General features: G+C 43.1%; 1 long non-coding RNA gene across 1 annotated transcript; it reads right to left on the bottom strand.

The window, feature by feature from the left end:
* Nucleotides 1-549: 549 nt before the first annotated feature.
* LOC111093352 lies at nucleotides 550-7893 on the bottom strand. The gene is made up of 4 exons (XR_005381352.1): nucleotides 7629-7893; nucleotides 3618-3758; nucleotides 2282-2442; nucleotides 550-1955 (listed from the first exon to the last, which is right to left on the bottom strand). It is a non-coding gene; the product is annotated as an uncharacterized LOC111093352 (long non-coding RNA).
* Nucleotides 7894-8318: the final 425 nt, after the last annotated feature.

The raw sequence follows: 8318 nt of genomic DNA on the forward strand, positions 1-8318 counted from the left end.
GACACAGAGGTCAAGGAAAGGATAGCATTTAATTGCATTGCTGGTCTTGCTTGCATGATCATGTTTTCATGCTTCCGAAATGTCTTTTATTTTAGAATCTCCAAAATGATTTCTGACAAGACCTCTGATTTTTCTTTTGTAGTGGGGGAAAAAAAAAAAAAGGCTGATTTTCTAGAACAGGTTAAGGATGGTGATGGCTTGTGATTAAATTTAGTCATTTTCAAATACAATTTGAACCTCTGCCCATTCTTGTTCCTAACTCTTTACCCAGTCCCAGATCCTGTCCAGAAATGAGCCAGGCTCACAAGTAGAATTCATGGAGTTCAGGAAGTCTAGCTGGATGACAGGGTTGAATTTTGATTTCACACATTTATATGAAAGCAACAGGTAGAAATAGAAGACAAGACCCAATTCTATTTATTGTGGTGGTGTTTCCAGTTGAATTTTGTGTATCGAGGCTTCCAGGAGTAAAGCTCAATCTGGATCACCAGAAACTAAAGGAACTCTGATGTACCTATGAGAAAAACCTGAGATTTCAACCCTTTCCATTTATTTCTCAGTTCCTATTTGCAACACATAGATTCCCTGATGTGGTCCTGCTCAGCCTCCAATTCCCACCCTCACAGCCTTGGTGGGCCACCTCCTCTGACCCTTGATGATCTCGTCCCCGTGGCTTCTAAATCCGATGTCTTAAGCCAGCTCCTAGCTCCCTCTGTGTCAGTATGGGTCATGGTTTACCTCTTTTAATAGTGAATTCCTTGGGTGAAATTTTTCCAGATGTCCTAGAGAACTAAACAGGCAAGAGGTTAAATAGTCCTGTATAATGATGATTTTCAAAAATTTTCTTAAGTAGCAGAATGTTCTTCAAATTAAATCTTATTCAGGTGCCCAATATCTGAAGCCAATGACCATGGCACTGTAGAGATGTTCCGTCATGTTGACCATCAGGAACCTTCACGAACTCAAAGGCTCCTCAGGACATGAACTGGAACCCACTAATATACAGGATTCTAAAAGGGAAGAGGGAGCCAAAATGTTTGCGGCTCATTTCAACAGCTGTTTCACTCAGTAATTATAACTTTATTCCCATGACCTGCCTCTGAACCTAAGCTTCCTGGATTCGATTCAGAGCAAGGGATGGGGGTGACCTATAGTAAAGCTGGCTGCCCAGCCCCTCAATTTCTTCTCCAAGTTTTTCCCCAACTTCCTGCTCTTGCAAATTCTGTGAGCCTCTCGTCAAAGGATCTAGATTCCAATTCTAGTTCTCGTCTTTCAGCTCCATGTCAGGAGCATTTGTAACTCCCTGGGACTCGATTTTGTCCTGGTTGATCGAGATAATAATACCTACTTTTCCTGTTCTAAGGATGAAAATCAAAGGTAATCGTATAAAAGAATTGTATGAAGTAGGCCTTCTACTTTTTAAAGTTATATAGAATACATACACATACACTGCTGGAGACAAGAGCTGTATCACCAAAGAAGTTTGGTTAGACTGTAATCATCATCTGTAATCCTCATTAAAACCTTAATAGTTCTGGAGTACACACAGAGAATATAAATTTAGGAGGAAATGACCTTTTTTCTCAGCATCCTCCTGGTATTATGGACACAGAATTGACCTACAAACTTTGGTCACAAATCTCAGCATGTGCCAGAGGGAAATTTAAGAAAGATGGGCATCTTCTCTGGTAATGTACCACAGAGCAGAGGAGGGTCGCCAACTCAGATCTCTGGCAGCACTAGGAAAACTGAATTTCTGGACAACCAGTGTAGCATGTTTGATCAAGCACATGTGTGAGGCTGCAGACAGAGCAAGGCAAGTTTCCACATCTTTCCTGGGTCCATTGTGTGAAAGTTGCCATAGAACCCTTGTTGGCTTCAACGAATTTAAGCAGAAGCTCTTTAGGATCCTGGAGAGACTAGTGATGAGGATTGGCAGTGGCAAAAAGGGATACCTGTTAGGACAATAAGGCAGATATTAATCCCAGGGAAACAGCACTTTCCCATGCAGCTGCAGCTGCGAGGAAACCTCAGAATCTCTTTCACCACAGCATTTATAGGAAAATACTTCCCAGAAGTGAAAAGAAATGTCTGAGCCATTGCAGATCTAGTTCAACCCCTACCACCATCCTTGTTCCATCCTCATTCTGTGACTAAGGGAATGGAATCTGAGGGACAGGGAGAAGCCTGTCCCCTGAGCTGTGGTACCTTTGGAGACTCATCAGGGCTGGAAATCCATCAGCACATCTACCTTCCTGAATGTTCCTATATGGCACCTTACCTTCCTTTTAAGTCTTTAAGGCAGAGATGCCATCTTCTAAGATTGGGTATGCCCCCTGCCCACGCTGCAGTCACTGAGCACGCCGTCCAATTCCTGTGAGGTGAGGTGCAAAAGGTCCCCAGTTCTACAGAGGGCGATGTTAAGGTCAGGAAACCACAAGGCTTTAGAAGGGAAGGAAACAGAACAACTGGACAGAATTGTCAATGACAAGGTAGCCCCCAGAGGGCTGACAGGTGACTTTATAATATCACATAAAGTCAGCAACAACAGCTAGCTTGACCCTTAATATTTTTGATAACTTCTTCATTTGCTAAGTGTCTTGGTGTTTTGGAGTAGTTGTGGGCTGTGCAGCTAGTTTCCATGCATCATGGCTCAGAGGGCCCCTGGATGAGACCATCTGGACCCAGGCCATCCTTTCTTCTCTCTCTCCCAGCCTCTGCCCAGATGAACTGTTGCATCCCTTCGCTTGTCCACTCCCTGCCCATCTCCACTCCTGCCATGGCTTCCCTTTTCCCAGGCTGCCAGTGCCTGCCTTGGCCTGCCCTTTGGTTTTCCTCCCTCCTCACCCAGAAGAGCTTTTCTCTTCCTAGGCCCCTCTGTTCCCTCTCCCCCTCTTTGTCATAACCTGTCTCCTTCCATTTGTTCCCTTCCTGAGTTCCACCTTTTATTCACATCCAGTTGTCATCTTTTATATTTCTTTCTCTAGCCCCTCTGTTCTTTTTATTTATTTTGTAAAGATTTTATCTATCCATCCATCTATCCATCCATGCCTCTCTCCATCGATCGATCAACCCATCCATCTATCCATCTATTTATTTATTTTAGATATAGAATGGAAGTTGGGGGAGGAACAGAGGGAGAGGGACAAGCAGACAGCATGCTGAGCACAGAGCCCAAGGTGGGGCTCTACCTCACAACCCACAGTCGTGACCGGAGCCTACCCAGCCCCAAAGACCTGTTGGGAAGAAAATACGACCATAGTACCTACTCCATTCAGCCGTGAGCCATATTTACTCACTCAATGATATAAATGCCATGTATTCACTTTTACCTTTTAAAATTAATAGACAAAGCATACCCGTCTGGAACTAGAGCAGAAATACATGTTAATGGCTTTGGTAATGCAAAGATTATGTCTATAGTTGTAGTTTATTCTACAGAAAAAGAAATAAAAAATGTGGACCAAAGTTGATGGAGGATGAAATAGTGATGTAAATGTGTCACTTACAGTAACAAAGGTAACCAGGAGAAGAATTAAAAGCAGCAATATATGAGCTCAGAAGGTTAAGGGGGAGGAAAAGTGAGGGATAATATCAAAGAGCTAAATCAGGGGTACCTGGATGGCTCAGTTGGTTAAGCAGTTGACTTTTGGTTTCAGCTCTTGTAATGATCACAGGGTCAAGGGATTGAGCCCTGCATCAGGCTCCATACACAGCATGGATTCTCTTTCCCCTCACCCTCCGTACATCTCCTCTCTCTTAAAAAAAAAAAAAAAAAAAAAAAAAAAAAAAAAAAAAGCTAAATCATCATTTTAAGAGTAAATTGGTATCATTTAAAGCTAATAGATGTGGGATGCCTGGGTGGCTCAGTGGTTAAATGCCTGCCTTTAGCCCAGGGCGTGATCCTGGGAACCCGGGGTTGAGTCCCATATCGGGCTCCCTGCATGGAGCCTGCTTCTCTCTCTGCCTGGGTCTATGTCTCTGCCTCTCTCTGTGTCTCTCATGAATAAATAAATTCTTTAAAAAAATAAAGCTAATAGATGGAGAAATAGATATCTATGTTTATGATCCAGGATTACACATGGCAGAGTGGTTGCCTCCAGGGCATGGCATGAGGGTAGGCTGGCAAGGGTGTTGAGAGAAAACTGCTTTAAAGTTCTTCTCTATTTTTCTTAACCCAGCTCATTCTTATTTTAATGCAACCTGAAATTGAAATTAAATCATGCCCCACTCTATGTATGAGTGCCTATTCAGGCAGAGAATACTCAGCAGCCACCAGGGATTAATTTTTTTGTTTACATTTACCTCAGGCTACATTTTTCTTTTTTTCACCCCTATTTCCCTCAGAATAAAATGACGGGGGACACTTGGGTGGCTCAGTCAGTTAAGCATCTGACTTAGGGTCACATCACGATCTCAGAGTCCTGGGATCGATCCCTGCATCCGGCAGGTTCTCTGCTCAGCGGGGAATCGGCTTTTCCCTCTCCTTTTATTCCTCTTCCCCGCTCATGTTTTCTCGCTCTCTCTAATAAATAAAATCTCTTTTAAAAGATATTTATGTATTTATTCATGAGATACACACAGAGAAAGAGAGGCAGAGATATAGGCAGAGGAAGAAGCAGGCTCCATGCAGGGAGCCCGACGTGGGACTCGATCCCAGGTCTCTAGGATCAGGCCCTGGGCTGAAGGTGGCGCTAAACCGCTGAGCCACCCGGGCTGCCCGATAAATAAAAAAAAAAAAAAAAAAAAATCTTAAAAAGAATAAAATAACTGAAGTAGTGACTTCTGACTGCAATGTCCTTTCTTAGAAAACAAACATGATTTGTTTCCAAGCTGGGATTTTATGACTGACTAGTTTTATTTATTTATATATCTATGTAATTTTTAAAAATCGAAGCGTACTTGACATATACAATATTATATTAGTTTCAGGTGATTTAACATTTTTAGATATAAGGAAGTGATCACAATGGATCTAGCTACCATCTGTCACCATACAAAGTTGTTACCTATTACTAACTATATTCCCTATGCTGTACTTACCCCCCTGTCTTACTTTCTTGCTACCTGAAAATTCATACCTTTTAATCCCCTCCCCCTATTTCACCCATTCCCCAACCTTCCCTCCTGTCTGGCAACCACTAGATTGTTCTCTGTATTTATGAGTCTGCTTCTGTTTTGTTTGTTCATTTATTTTGCTTTTTTAGATTCCACGTAAAAGTGAAATCACATGATATTTGTCTTTCTCTGTATGACTTATTTCACTTGGCATGATACCTTCTAGGTCCATTTCCATTTGTATTGTTGCAAATGGGAAGATTTCATTCTTTTTTGTGGCTGAGTAAAATTCCGTGTGTATGTGTGTGTGTATGTGTGTCGTGCCCATTTATCTACCAATGGACACTGGGAATGCTTATGAGTCTGGGCTATTATTGTATATAGTACTACAGTGAGCATGGCGGTGCGTTTATCTTTTTGAATTAGTGTTTTCATTTTCTTAGGATTAATACTCAGAAGTGGGATTGCTGGATCATATGATAGTCCTATATTTAATTTCTGGAGGAATTCCCGTATTGTTTTTCATAGTGGCTGTTCTGTTTGGCATTCCCACCAGCAGTGCATGAGGGTTCCCTTTTCTCTACATCCTCACCAACACTTATTATTGTTTGTCTTTTTCATTCTAGCCATTCTGACAAGTGTGAGGTAGTATCTCATTGTGGTTTGGATTTGTATTTCCCTGATAATGAGTCATGCTGCACATCTTTTCATGAGTCTGTTGGGCATCTGTATATCTTCTTTGGAGAAATGTCTATTCAGATCCTCTAACCATTTTAAATGGGATTATTTTTTTGATATTGAGTTGTGTGACTTCCTTACATATTTTGAATATTAATGCCTTATTGGTTATATAATTTACAAACATCTTCTCCCATTCAGTAGATTGCCTTTTTGTTTTGTTAATGGTTTCCTTCACTGCAAAAGTCTTTTAGTCCCCTTTGTTTATTTCTGCTTTTGTTGCCCTTGGAAAAGCAGTCCATTCACTGGGTTCAGTGCGGCTAAAATTGGACAAGAGGGCCAGAAATCATTGTCCCAAATGCCCATATGCCTGCATTTTCTTTTTGTGGGTGATGACACGGAGAATGTTCTGTTCTCACAGATGGCCTCCTTGCTGAAATGTAAAAAGAAAGCTGTAAAGAGCAATTCGCACCCTGTTTACTCATGTTTTTCTGTGCCATAGTACCCTTGCAGCTGCCTGCCTAGAGGAGAATATAGGGAGCAGTGGTGGTGGCTTCCCTCTTCTCACTCCCAGGGACCAACTTGGAAGGGTGTGAGGTGAGGACTCTCCCCCTGGCCTCAGTTCGGGTGCCCAGGAACAATCAAAGAACATCAGAGAGCCCAGCAACCCTCCTGGGCTACTGAAGTTCATGTGTAACCACCTTGCATAGCATCCCCCCACTGGGTATGTCCAGAACCCAAGTACTGACAGCCACCTAGCCCACAACTGAAGCAGTGAGGTAGACTGTGGGCATCAGCACAGCCTTAGGAAGTTAGGGCACAGACAGAGGAAGGACAGGCACTTTTCAAAACTCTGAAGCAAAGATTTAGTCACTAGTACCCTAGTAGCTCTAAACTGTTAATGTTGTTTCTCCATACCCCTAATTTCCTCTAAGGGAATTGGTTCTACATTTAGTTCAGTTCTTCAAAACCACAGAATGAGGCGTACAGGATTAAGTAAATGGATCTTATATCCCTTGATGCCATCACAAATTTCTGGGTCACCTCATGTTGATGGATACCTGTTGGCCAAAGAACTCATTTTATGTCAAATGACTTCAGACCTTGAAAAGTTAAACCCATTCTTAGAGGAGAGGAGAAATTAGAAACATGATATTTAAGAGACTGATAAAATTCTATGAAAAACTATGCAGATGCAAATAGGAATCTGCTTTCTAAAAATTAAGTTAAATTGGAGCCAAGAAGCAATACATGACTATGGGGCCTCTTGGGGCAGGGGAAACCCGGCAGGTGGAATTCCAGTGCAATAGAGTTCTGCCGATCTGGGGGCCCTTTGGAGGCAAAACAGCCAGGTGAGAGGTCTGCCAGAGAGCAGGACATGCCAGAGTAGCAAGAGGAGGGCGGGCCGGCTTCAGCTGCTCCTCCACACTCACATGGTGGTCTGGCCTTGGCACTGGAATCTTGCCGTTGATAATTTAATTTGTAAGTGTAATTCATGTTTCTCTAGAGAATGACACTCAAGGGAATCACAAGATGCTGTGCAATATACAGTGTTCAGACTCTAGAAAAGTCTCCCAGGGATCCCTGGGTGGCTCAGCGGTTTGGCGCCTGCCTTTGGCCCAGGGCACAATCCTCAGGTCCCGGGGTCAAGTCCTGCATCGGGCTCCCTGCATGGAGCCTGCTTCTCCCTCTGCCTGTGTCTCTGCCTCTCTCTCTCTCTCTCTCTCTGTCTGTCTATCATGAATAAATAAATAAGATCTTTAAAAAAAAAAAAAAGTCTCCCTAACATTTCTGGGAAACCTCAAAGAACGTCCTGAATGGTTCCCTCTGAGTGACAAGAGTTTTATCACTGACTAGATGCCAGGGTTTGTCCTCCAGCTGTATCTCCTCACCTTGGCACTTTTAAGTGCCCACAACACCATCAGGATCTCTGTGCCTCGAGTGAGCATTGCTGTTGGTGGCTCTTCTCTGCCACCGCCGGTGTTGAAGCTGACCTTTTGTCTTAGTTCATTGGTTGCTATAACAGAAGACCATAGATAGGGTGGTTTACAAACAACAAACTTGTTTTTCACAGTTCCGGAGGCGGGAAGTCCAAGATTAAGGCAGTGGCAGATTCAGTGTTTCATGAGGGGATGATTTCTCATCCCTAATGGCCATCATATGTGTTACCATATGGTGAAAGGGACAATGAAGCATTCCAAGGTCTCTTTTATAAGGGGGCTAATATCATTGATGAGGGGAGAGCCCTCCCAAAGGCCCCGCTTCCACATACCATCACAATGGGGATTAGGTTTCAACATATGAATGGGGGGCGGGGCGGGATGCACCTTGAATGTGACCAAGCCCTCTTCTCCTTCATTTGAAGGCTGCACTATGCCAAGTCCACTGTCCTAAAGTGGTCCCCTTACAGCACTGCCTGATGTTCTCAGCATCTTACGAGTACTTTATGCTTAGATTCCCCATGTCTCTATGTTGACTGAAGCATTTTTACTGGACAGTGCTTTTGTGCCTGACTCTGTCCTCCTTTAGGGTGGTTCTTTCCTGGGAGATTCATCATGCCAGGTTACCAGACATGCTCAGAA

The sequence above is a fragment of the Canis lupus genome, chromosome 30, assembly GCF_011100685.1.
Source record: "Canis lupus familiaris isolate Mischka breed German Shepherd chromosome 30, alternate assembly UU_Cfam_GSD_1.0, whole genome shotgun sequence".
Taxonomy (NCBI): Eukaryota; Metazoa; Chordata; class Mammalia; order Carnivora; family Canidae; genus Canis; species Canis lupus.